Genomic DNA, 11,720 nt, shown 5'->3' with positions numbered 1-11,720 from the left:
TTAAAGGGTTCTACATGCGGCAAACATCTGCAATCCCATCCTGCCCCTTTAACGCTGCTTAGTAGACATGAGAGGGGTCTGGAGCACGATGCATTGTTCTGTGAGATGAGCTGTCCAGGTGTCGGAGTTGGTACCAGGTTGAGCTGTAATTAGCGCAGCTCGGAGGTGACATGTGAAACGGGTTCAGGATGACATGCCACAACGCCTGGCGCCGCCAGCTCATCCCAGCATCAGAGCAGAGACGGGTGATCAGAGGAGGCGATGGACGGCAGGTGTAGAGAGAAGCGCAGGACCCTGGTATTACATGACTAAAAAGACTTGTAGATGGCGTCCCCCGCTCCGCCACACAGACGCCTGTCATGTCACTCACAGTCACTGGCGATACTTCCCTTTTAAAGAAGTTTTCACTGAAAATCAAACACCTGACCCAGAACTATCAGGATCCGCTGCATCTTTGGGTGAAGACCTGTAATTATCATCCACCAGATAATCCAATGTGGTGTCACATCCACCGACAGCCGCCACTACTGCCCCTATAAGGGGACTCAACTTTATTAAGACCCTTAAAGTCAAATATTATCAAAAATATAAGATAAGGGGTCGTGCCATGAATCATTTGCAAAATGCAGATGTTCCATAATAAAGATATACAATTCAGAATTCTTTGTTACGAGCCTCCATGCAGATAGTTCTAGCAGGTTCCGCTCAGAATCACTCTCTTCCCTCCTATGCCAACTGATGGACAAAATGTTCCTTCCCCTGTTAGAGGACTGTCCTCAGATATACCACATTATACAGCAGAGGCTCTGCTCCTCTCCTGACAAGCAGGGCAAGAATCTATTTCTATTGGCTGCCCTGCAGGGAGCAGAGGATCATTATGTAGAGACCTGGCAATGGGTAGAGGACTGTAGGGACCTGTAGACCAGTACCTTCAAAACCGATGCTCTTGACCCAGGGATTTGCCAACCTCCAAAACCAACCTTTATTGAACGACAGGGACCATTAAATTGTTGTGGGTATGTGGGTAGGCCACAGCATTTATTTTTGGAAAAAACCATAGTTAATAAGTAACAAAACATTTAAAGTGCAAAAAGTTGAAAAACAAGAAAAAACAAATCTTCGTAGAAAAACCTTCGCCCGAAATGTCGGCTGCTGGACGGCAGACGTCATGTGGGGGCCTTCCCTTTGCCTATGGGCATGTGGAAACTCCGACAATGCTGTGACATCTGAAAATACAGAGAAAACAGCCAGAAACCGGAATGCCAAGGAAACCTGAAAAGAAATATAACCTGAGGGCAGGGTGGGTGGGTGACTTCTCGCCGCTTGGTCCAGGCAGAAGGAAAGAGGACCCCCCCACGTGCCCCCAATGCTTTTAAAACCATGGGGCGGGCTCTGCAAGCCGGCCCCCCACCTCCTTTAGTTGCTGCCCAAAAAAGAGGGGCCAATCGCCTCCTTCTGCATCCATTAAAATTAAATAAAATCCCCCTACAGTCCCCCGCCCCTTCTCTATTTGATTTGGGGCTAGTGATGACTGATCATGTGGGTCCACCAGCACTGAGCACAGGAAGTGGACGTGTACATTGCTATCGCTGAACACTAGGTGGTGCCCTACTGTGTAAGGAAATGAATAGAAGGCGGCGCGGAATTATGTAAGGTAATGCACAGCAGGTGGGGGTCAAATCATGCGCCCTATAAATCATAGATCAGTGTTGGTGGTCTTGGGGGTCTGTCTCTATGAAATATTTCGATGGGAAACAGTTTGTTTTGGAGTTCCCCTTTACCACGTCGCGCACTCAGTTTACTAATTCCCAAAGAAATGATTGTGATGATGACCCTTGCCTTGGATCTTCCCCCATTTTTTACACAGTAGCTTATTAGCGCCCCCTCTGGTTATTTACCATAAGGCCCGGCAGATAGGATAGTTTTTGGGTCGCAGCCTACCCAAACCATTAGGAAACAGGAAACATCTGAAAATTTTGGCTAGAATTATGGGTTGTGTTTTAGACCCTGCGCCCCCCAGGATTATCTGTGGTTGTTTAAGGATCCGATCCCCCCCCATAAGATATCTGTTCCCCCACCCATCTGCAGGTATTTCCTCCTATAAATGCCGCCATACGTTCTGCTTCTTCCAGAAATTGTCATCTAATCCCCCTCGGAGATATTAAATGTATAACTTTAGGACAAGTTAAGTAAATTCCCTCTCGGTGGCGGCTCCTCATAATTGAGGCCTTTATTAAGTTGCCAATCACTGGTGGCGTCGCCTGTGCTCAGTATTCAAGGTGAAATGTTATCGGAGATGTGTATCGCCGCCGTTTATTATTGTGTCCGCTCGTTACTCGCCGTTTATGCTAATTTCAGGCCTTCGCTGGAAAAATCCTCCATTATTGATAAACAGATATGATCAGTCACTGACATCACGAGGCAGCGATACAATGTATCAGGGAGCGCGCACAATATTACAGGGGCAGCGACACAATTCTTCATGTGACAACCCTTGTCTGTATGACATATGAGGGCACCTAGATGTCACCCTCATCCGGGACCCCCACTACCATGTACCAGCCTGTGTCTGGTGGGCTCACACCATCCATGTACCAGCGCTGCAGGGACTCCCAGCATTAGGTTTCACTCCCAGAAGATTGATTGTATTCTGGGGGTGTTAAGATCTGGACCACCACATTCATCCTTTGCGTAGGTTTTTTTCTCTTATCTATACTGGATGTGGGCATTAAGTGCGAACAATAAAATTTTTATATTAAAACAGGTTGCAGAAGCCCATCACACCTGCAGTGCAAAAATGCCTCTCTGCCTTTTATAAGCATTTGCATTACAATATCATTGTATGTCATAACTTACCTTACACACTGACAAAATCCTGGGGTAGTCACAGGGGTTGGGCTTTGGTTTGTATGCATTTCAAAAGCAACATGTCCCTTGTCTGTGTTACTCGCTCCTCAGATCTTAGCCCCCACCTTTGTGCTCCTCTATAGCTCCTCCCTCCTGCTCCTTCTCAGAGGTCACAGCCTGGTGAGATGACATCAGTGGGGGAGGGAGGACCTGTACAGGAGCACAAAGATGGAGGCAGCCTGCAGCTCAGACAAGTCACATGTTGTTTTTTGAAATGCATCCAAACCAAAGTCCAGCCCCTGTGACTACCTCAGGATTTTGTCAGGGTGCAAGAATAAGTTATAACACACAATTATATTGTAATGCAAATGCTTAGAAAAGGCAGAGAGGCAGGTGTGCACTGCAGGTGTCATGGTCTTTTACAATCTGTCTTTAGTGAAAATTAGGTCCCTGGTGACAGGTTCCCTGTAAAGGACACCTGTCATCAGGTCTGTGTCACTTGTCCTGTCACTACTACCTGTTGGAGCAGCTCACAAGGATCCCATCCCAGCCTTTATCTAGCCAATTCATACATTAATCATTATAAAATCATCGATTCTTTATTATGTAAATGAGGCTGGTCACATGGTCAGAGGCAGTGATGTCACTCCTGTTACCCCTCCCCTCTCCTCCCCCTGCTCATGTCTGTGTGTAATGTATAGTAAAGCATTGCTAGTGTGTGTGCTGCATCTGCTGACACATTTACTTACCCGGTCCTGTCGTGATCCAGCGGCACGTTCTCAATCGAGGATTCGAGTCTTCCGGCGATTCACTAAGGTAGTGCACCCAATGTCCACCAAGTGTCGAAGCACATGGAGGAGCCATTACACCATTATACCTTACACCATTATACAGGCTGTCAGTCAAGCACTGGGGGTGTGGCCGTGCCTCCCACTCATGAATAAGCTGGACAGCTTGAATATGCTAATGACTCATTGAACATCTCACAGGTCATTTGCATACAGCTTTAGGACGTCATTGCTTAGGTTTACAGGCTTGTAGAGGGACAGTGCAGGGATAGGGGCAATGCTTTCTAATAGCAGTTTATGAAAATATATTTAGTTTAGGGGGTTAATTTGCCTGACGGGTTCTCTTTAATAATGAGATGATTTTACTGACCCCGCTTCCTAATTCTATTTAGATTACCTCTGCAGATTCTATCTCTAAAAATAAAGAAATGACTCTGCTGATTCCGCTCCATATGATAAAGAAATGACTCTGATGATTCAGCTCTGTATGAAAATGAGACGACTCTGCTGATTCTGCTCACTAACAATAATGAGATGACTCTGCTGATTCTGCTCTGTATGAAAATGAGACGACTCTGCTGATTCTGCTCCGTATGATAATGAAATGACTCTGATGATTTTATTTTCTAATTACAAGAAGATGACTCTCCTGCCACTGCTCCCTTATGATAAGATGACTCTTCTATCCCTGCTGACTATGTCACATTCTACACAGTGAAGCTCCCCAGTGAAGTGCAAATAATAGAAAACTTCAGCCTATTGTGTGTGTCTGACACTCAGTCTTTATTGTAGTAATATTTGATATGATAATAACTCACTATTACCCTTCCTTAACTGCACTTGCCTTCCGGAGGCCATATTTGTTACCTAAATCTTGTCCCTTCACACTAATATTATGTAAAGAGCCTGACACATAGTAACAGGATGATCCATATAAGAAAGTGACATATATTTCCTGGTTCCCACCTGGACGTTCCTTGATGTTAATCTACCCTGTAAAATGTAATAACTGAACCCAAGACACATTTCCACCCAAAACTCAATATTCTTTGTCCCCTTCTCTCTGGGGAGATTAGAATCTTGCAAAAAGCTTTCAAGAGGAAATGCCAATTTCCGAATTTCTGTTATGGATCCTTGAAAACCATCACCCGGCCGCAGGATTCCTCAGGACACAGATGGAGAAACGCTGATAAGAGCTTATAAAATCTGCTGCTCTCAGGACACAATATAAGAGAAGAGTTCAGAAAGGAGATGATGGAACCTACCGCCCGGTGGTGACAGCCCCAACCATAGTGACAGTGCTCAGCCTATGACAGCACATGAATAACCCGAAACCTCTGAAATTTTGTAGCCTTTAAAGCTAAAATCTCTGAGCATTCCCAACATGTTCAGATGTGATTTGGATCCAAAATAAACATGATCTGTACACTGGGTAGAATGAATATACAACCCCCACCTTCCCAAGGTGTCTAACCACAGGCTTAGTGGCTGATTCCCAGGACATCAGCAGAATAGTGAGTGCAGCTCTGGAGTATACAGGATGTAATTCGGTGTGAGGAAAGTAAGGCAACAAGCTACAGGCAGATAAGGTCCTTATCCAGGGGAGGGGGAGGCAGGCACCATATGTTGTGGCTGAGATGTAGCAGAGCTAAGTATGTAATTGTGTTTTATAACCATCTCATGGATCTCTTCATCTCTCTTTCTATGTGTCAGTTACATCAACAATGTTTAGAAGCTACATTAAAAGTGTATATAAACCTGTACCCTGGCAATCTAAGCACATTGTCAGCTCACAGAATCTCATAGATCTCACCACCTCATCAACTCTGATCTGTCTCATCTCTCTTTCTATGAGTCAGATACAAGTACAATGTATAGAAGCTAAATGAAAGTGTATATAAACCCTGTTCCTTGATAATCTAAGCACATTGTCAGCTCACAGCATCTCATAGCACTAGAGAAATCATGAAGTGTCTGCTCAGAGAGTTCCCACTCACACTTTGGAATCTTACACTGACCAATGATAGGAGCTAAAACAACAATAAAACTGATCAACATTGTAAAGTAAGGGGATAACAATGATCTTTATTGTCTAAACATCACTGGGGGATTAAAATTTGAGAACTGACGGAAATAAAATCTGGGGAATATCTGGAGCTTTTTGCATATTCCGGTTAAACTCCAAAGTTGCATATTTGTTAAAATGTATCAGTGTAGACAATGCTGGGTAAGACACAGCACTTAAAGTAGTCGTCAATTCCCAGTTACAATGATTCAATTCAGGTAAACAGTGCTAGACTGGATGCAACTGTAACAAAGTATCAGCTATTAGAAGGATTTATACTGACCCACATTTACACTAACACAAAAAGCATTAAAAAAGGATTTAGGACAAGCGATGAGCGGAAAATAATTCTGTGCCATGTTTTTTTTTCTGTCTGTGGATAAATTAGAAGAAGGTTTAAAGTGAGTGGATTAACCCTACAAAAGCAGAGCATCCACAGGGTTACAATGGAAACACAATGGACTGTATAGAAGCTGAATACAGACAAGATTTTTTGCAGCACTATGTTGCCACTAGGGGGAGCAGCCTGGCGATTGCTTTATGCATCTCTAAATTAGAGCTGAATACCAATCATGTAGCATCTCCCTCGGTCCAGGTCTAATATTTGAAGCCCCCTTAATATTTGGGATTCAGACACTAATTGCCATTATCTGTAGAACCTTCTCTGTAACCGCCTGATTACTAATCAGTAACATTGTGCCGAGTGCCTCCTAATGACACAGGAAATGAGATGAATGCGGCGCAGAGGAAGGTGTTACGATTATTGAATGTTTTATTCTAATTTTATTAATGTGACTGTAAACAGCCCCTCTGCATTTCCACCCAATTATTCCAAAGATTAAATTTTATTTTATTGGCGCACAAGCCGACTCCAGCTTATTCTGTGATGGTAATTTCCGCTCGATGGCGAATTTATATCCCTGTTTATGTTTATTAGATAAATAAATAAGATAAAAATACATAATAGAAATATTATATCATCTCTACCGCTGCATCATGGAGGAAGGAGAGCAGATAGAAACCTGAGAACACTTCACCTACATGATAACCAGCCATGAGCTCGATGGTGGTCACCAGAACAAAAGGAACAGTCCCTAGAGACCCTATTAGCAATGATATGTATTTTATCAATAATGTTTCAAAAAGTGACTGAGGCTCCTCAAATGTGTTCCTATTCACACATGTTCCATGACTATAACTACTACAATACTGCCCCCCTATGTATAACAATATAATTACTATAATACTGCCCCCTATGTACAAGAATATAACTACTATAATACTGCCCCCTATGTACAAGAATATAACTACTATAATACTGCCCCCTATGTACAAGAATATAACTACTATAATACTGCCCCCTATGTACAGGAATATAACTACTATAATACTGCCCCCTATGTACAGGAATATATCTACTATAATACTGCCCCCTATGTACAAGAATATAACTACTATAATACTGCCCCCTATGTACAGAAATATAACTACTATAATACTGCCTCCTATGTACAAGAATATAACTACTATAATACTGCCCCCTATGTACAGGAATATAACTACTATAATACTGCCCCCTATGTACAGGAATATAACTACTATAATACTGCCCCTATGTACAAGAATATAACTACTATAATACTGCCCCCTATGTACAGGAATATAACTACTATAATACTGCCCCCTATGTACAAGAATATAACTACTATAATACTGCCCCCTATGTATAACAATATAACTACTATAATACTGCCCCCTATGTACAAGAATATAACTACTATAATACTGCCCCCTATGTACAAGAATATAACTACTAGAATACTGTCCCCTATGTACAATAATATAACTACTATAATACTGCCCCCTATGTACAAGAATATAACTACTATAATACTGCCCCTATACACAAGAATATAACTACTATAATACTGCCCCCTATGTACAAGAATATAACTACTATAATACTGCCCCCTATGTACAAGAATATAACTACTATAATACTGCCTCCCTATGTACAAGAATATAACTACTATAATACTGCCCCCTATGTACAAGAATATAACTACTATAATACTGCCCCCTATGTACAGGAATATAACTACTATAATACTGCCCCCTATGTACAAGAGTATAACTACTATAATACTGCCCCCTATGTACAAGAATATAACTACTATAATACTGCCCCCTATGTACAAGAGTATAACTACTATAATACTGCCCCCTATGTACAAGAATATAACTGCTATAATACTGCCCCCTATGTACAGGAATATAACTACTATAATACTGCCCCCTATGTACAGGAATATAACTACTATAATACTGCCCCCTATGTACAGGAATATAACTACTATAATACTGCCTCCTATGTACAAGAATATAACTACTATAATACTGCCCCCTATGTACAGGAATATAACTACTATAATACTGCCCCCTATGTACAAGAATATAACTACTATAATACTGCCCCCTATGTACAAGAGTATAACTACTATAATACTGCCCCCTATGTACAAGAATATAACTGCTATAATACTGCCCCCTATGTACAGGAATATAACTACTATAATACTGCCCCCTATGTACAGGAATATAACTACTATAATACTGCCCCCTATGTACAGGAATATAACTACTATAATACTGCCCCCTATGTACAAGAATATAACTACTATAATACTGCCCCCTATGTACAGGAATATAACTACTATAATACTGCCCCCTATGTACAAGAGTATAACTACTATAATACTGCCCCCTATGTACAAGAATATAACTGCTATAATACTGCCCCCTATGTACAGGAATATAACTACTATAATACTGCCCCCTATGTACAGGAATATAACTACTATAATACTGCCCCCTATGTACAGGAATATAACTACTATAATACTGCCCCTATGTACAAGAATATAACTACTATAATACTGCCCCCTATGTACAGGAATATAACTACTATAATACTGCCCCCTATGTACAAGAATATAACTACTATAATACTGCCCCCTATGTACAGGAATATAACTACTATAATACTGCCCCCTATGTACAAGAATATAACTACTATAATACTGCCCCCTATGTACAGGAATATAACTACTATAATACTGCCCCCTATGTACAAGAATATAACTACTATAATACTGCCCCCTATGTACAGGAATATAACTACTATAATACTGCCCCCTATGTACAAGAATATAACTACTATAATACTGCCCCCTTTGTACAGGAATATAACTACTATAATACTGCCCCCTATGTACAGGAATAAAACTACTATAATACTGCCCCCTATGTACAAGAATATAACTACTATAATAGTGCCCCCTATGTACAAGAATATAACTACTATAATACTGCCCCCTATGTACAAGGATATAACTACTATAATACTGCCCCCTATGTACAGGAATATAACTACTATAATACTGCCCCCTATGTACAAGAATATAACTACTATAATACTGCCCCCTATGTACAAGAATATAACTACTATAATACTGCCCCCTATGTACAAGAATATAACTACTATAATACTGCCCCCTATGTACAGGAATATAACTACTATAATACTGCCCCCTATGTACAAGAATATAACTTCTATAATACTGCCCCCTATGTACAAGAATATAACTACTACAATACTGCCCCCTATGTACAGGAATATAACTACTATAATACTGCCCCCTATGTACAGGAATATAACTACTATAATACTGCCCCCTATGTACAGGAATATAACTACTATAATACTGCCCCCTATGTACAGGAATATAACTACTATAATACTGCCCCCTATGTACAGGAATATAACTACTATAATACTGCCCCCTATGTACAAGAATATAAGTACTATAATACTGCCCCAGAGATCAGCTCTCTGTATCACCACCATGTCTCTTTCATGTCTGTACACAGCAAAACCTGGCAGTGACGTCATCACAACGCGCCGGACGGACGCTACTATAGTACAGACGCGGTGGAGGAAGAGGCAGGAGAGGTGAGTACAGTTTAATTATTTTTATTCAACAATAGAAGGGCCATAAGAGGGGGAGCAGAGGAGGGGGACATATAGTACAGAGATCATTATCCGGGTCCCTCAGCCTAAATATAACACGCACCCTGCAGTATAAGAGCGTATAGCGCCGGTATTATATACTGTCTTCACTGCTGTATCTCTGCCTCATGATTGGCAGCTCATGGGGCCGGAGCCTAACAACCAGAAGCCCAGAAGATCCGATCAGCGCAGCATCGTCCTTCTCTGTATCCCAATTATAATGATGTCAGGAGAAGGAAGACATCACCGCGGCTTCAGGAGCAGAACTGAGGGAGGATGAGAGATTTCACCATCTCCGTGTTGTGTATGGGGGAGGTCGCTGGACATCCTTGTCTGTAGACTTGTCAAGGTCTCATGTGAAAGGGTTTGGAGAGATGTTTTTTCATCTTTAATTCATCTGAAATAAAACAAGGAAATTTACTTACTAACTCATAGATCCAGGCATCGGGACTGTGTTATCTTCTTATATTTGTTATCCATGACCTTCTTCCTTCTAAAATCCATTTTTAAAATTATGTTAAATAATACTGTAGCTTCATCTGCTGTTACACTGTGCATGCGCACTTCCCCCTCCCACAAATTGCAGCAGGCATAGGGAGGGGGAGGTACCGAGGGAGGAGGGTGAAACAGTGTGACAGGCTATGAAGCCATAGCATGGAGGGCACTAGTAGCATAGTACTAAAAATGGATTTTAGAAGGCAGGAGGCCATGGATAACAAATATAAGAAGATACCACAGTCCCGGTGTCTGGATCTATGAGTAATGTCTCTGGTTTATCAGGATGGGTTTTACTTTAATAGAAGGTTTCCTTTAAGAGGCTTTGTACTTAAAGGTCAACAAGCAAATAACATTTACTGTCATTTGAACCCTCAGACTCGCAAACAGGGACCACTTATTAAGCTCTGTACCTGAATGTCCATCATCTTGGAAGCACACAAAGTTAGAGGTCTATAAACTGCAGGTCCACAATCATCCTATCAAACAGGAATTTCAAACTGAGGTCTAAATGTGCAGCACTACAGGGAGGGAACACCCACTGAGCTATGCAGTGGCAGGTCCACAAGCAGGAAACAGCCACTGAGCTCTGTAGTGGCAGGTCTACAAGCAGAAAACAACCTCTGAGCTCTGAAGTGGCAGGTCTACAAGCAAAAAACAACCTCTGAGCTCTGAAGTGGCAGGTCTACAAGCAAAAAACAACCTTTGAGCTCTGAAGTGGCAGGTCCACAAGCAGGATACAACCACTGAGCTCTGCAGTGGCAGGTCTACAAGCAGGAAACAACCACTGGGAATTGCAGTGGCAGGTCAACAAGCAGGAAACAACAACTGGGAATTGCAGTGGCAGGTCAACAAGCAGGAAACAACTGCTTAGATGTGCAGTGGCAGGTCCATGAGCAGGATACAACCACTGAGCTTTGCAGTGGCAATTCCACCAGCAGGAAACAACCACTGAGCTCTGCAGTGGCAGGTCCACAACCAGGATACAACCATTGAGCCTTGCAGTGGTAGGTCCACAAGCAGAAAACAACCACTGAGCTTTGCAGTGGCAGGTCCGTAAGCAGGAAACCACCACTGAGCTCTGCAGTTGCAGGTCTACAAGCAGGAAACAACCTCTGAGCTCTGAAGTGACAGGTTTATCAGCAGGAAACGATCACTGAGCTCTGCGGTGGTAGGGAGCAGGAAACCACCACTGAGCTCTGCAGTGGCAGGTCTACAAGCAGGAAACAACCTCTGAGCTCTGAAGTGACAGGTCACCAGCAGGAAACGACCACTGAGCTCTGATCCTGCACGTCTATAAGTAGATCCTGCACAGCAAGAAAGCACCAAGAGATTGAAGCAGAAAGACAATGTATACATAATACACATCTAAATAAATATTTTACTGAATGTGAGTCCTAAGGGGGTTGATGTAACCATTTACCCCCATCATCTCTGCATATAAATGTCTCTGTAA

At 42.1% G+C, this 11,720-nt stretch overlaps 1 long non-coding RNA gene across 1 annotated transcript in view; it reads right to left on the bottom strand.

Moving 5' to 3' along the window:
• Positions 1–9,756: 9,756 nt before the first annotated feature.
• LOC140104231 (uncharacterized) overlaps positions 9,757–11,720 on the bottom strand; it is a 79,963-nt gene continuing 77,999 nt past the window's right edge. Inside the window, exon 3 of the long non-coding RNA XR_011850278.1 lies at positions 9,757–10,166. This is a non-coding gene — a long non-coding RNA (uncharacterized lncRNA). The remainder of the gene's footprint in view (positions 10,167–11,720) is intronic.

The sequence above is a fragment of the Engystomops pustulosus genome, chromosome 10, assembly GCF_040894005.1.
Source record: "Engystomops pustulosus chromosome 10, aEngPut4.maternal, whole genome shotgun sequence".
Lineage (NCBI taxonomy): Eukaryota > Metazoa > Chordata > Amphibia > Anura > Leptodactylidae > Engystomops > Engystomops pustulosus.
Note: the sequence above shows the minus strand (reverse complement) of the source record. Positions and strands in the feature narration are given on the sequence as shown.